This window comes from Orycteropus afer, unplaced genomic scaffold, assembly GCF_000298275.1.
Source record: "Orycteropus afer afer isolate SDZICR_OR568_19922 unplaced genomic scaffold, OryAfe1.0 scaffold00142, whole genome shotgun sequence".
Classification (NCBI taxonomy): Eukaryota; Metazoa; Chordata; class Mammalia; order Tubulidentata; family Orycteropodidae; genus Orycteropus; species Orycteropus afer.
The window spans coordinates 4,498,227-4,499,792 of record NW_006921729.1 but is presented as its reverse complement, the minus strand read 5'-3'; positions in this window follow the sequence as shown (position 1 = coordinate 4,499,792).

The following is a 1,566-nucleotide window of genomic DNA, read 5'->3' as shown; positions in this document are numbered from 1 at the left end:
CCTACAAATTGACTAGTGGGTTGGGACCACTGACATTTTTTGGTTAGCAGTGAAATGCTTCAACCACTATGCCACAAGAGCTCTCTTTTGTAAATAAGTAAATAATTCCTAAAAGTACCTGATTGAGTGTGCATTTTTTGTTGGTATGCTGGCTGATCAACCAGCATCAATTCATAGATTCTTTAAAAAACACACACACTAAAAACAACAGCAACAACAACCTCGCATCTGAACGCCAGCCGCACACCAAGTATTCACAAAGACCAGCTGTCAGGCAACAATCCGGCTCCTGATCTCGATATGTGTTGAAACAAATAGCAAGAAGAGTGAATGCCTTCAATTCATGGCCTCTCCAATTCTGTCTTTTCAGAATACTGTGCAGAGAAATGGACAGCAAATAAAAGACACTGTTAAACAAAGTCTGCTTGCTGTTGAGGGAAAGATATTCACATGAGGTTCTGAAATAAGAAATGAGATCCAGCATTCCTTTGTGGCACTGGTAGTTCTTTGATGTAGGTGGCTTGCTCAGGCAGAATCTCAGTGGCATATTCGGGATCTTGATTAGCTGATCCTTTGGCTTTAGGGGGAGACGATTACCATTTTTCATACTGAGGACAAGACATCAAGATGTTGAAGATAGAACAATGGTGCCAAGGCTCAGCCTTTGAAAATATGACTCTTCCTCTACATTTGAAAGTTTTCTTCTCTTGGCAAACAAATAAATCAATATAGAGACAACCACTAGAAAAATTTAACACAGACTATAAACCTTCAAATCATCAGGCAAAAATACAAACACGTGTGCACACACATACACATAGCAAAGAAAACAACAAAAAAATACACATAATAAAACAGAGAAAAGAGAGGAAACGTTAAAATAGAAAACATAGCCTAAGATAAGATGAGAGAATTAAAGTTAATATATCAGTTTTATCAACAAATGTAAATGGGATAAGTACATCCTTTTAATAGAGAAAAAAGATCTTACATTGGCTCGTAAAATAATACCTCATTGTATATTTATGCAAGAGATGTATCTTCACTAAAATAACTGAGAAAGATTAAAAATAAAATATAAACCAAGATACACCAGAAAATACTGAGATGAGGCTGCATTGTCAGCATCAGCTAAGGTTATCAAAATAAAAATGTTAAATGATATAAAAGAGAGTTAAACCCACATTAAGAATCTAGTTTTCAGAACTCTATTCACAGTTAGCAGTCAAATGCATTAGGCACTGTGTTACCAGAGCTCCCATGTACCAAATAGCATAGCTTCAAAATCAAGACTAAGATAAGACAATAGTTAAGAATAAAAATGTACAGAAAATGCAAGCAGAAACTGGATAAAACATCATAGTAGATTTTAATCCACTCCAACACCTTATGATATATCAAGAAAACAAAAGATAAGAAGGAATGTGGAGGTTCTGAGGAGGAATTAAATGTGATTAAAGTTCAGATGCAAAAATCTCAAATAAAATACTAGCAAATATAAACCAAGAGTATCTCAAAAGAATAATTCATCATGTCCAAGAGAGTTCATCTTAGTAACTAATGGAG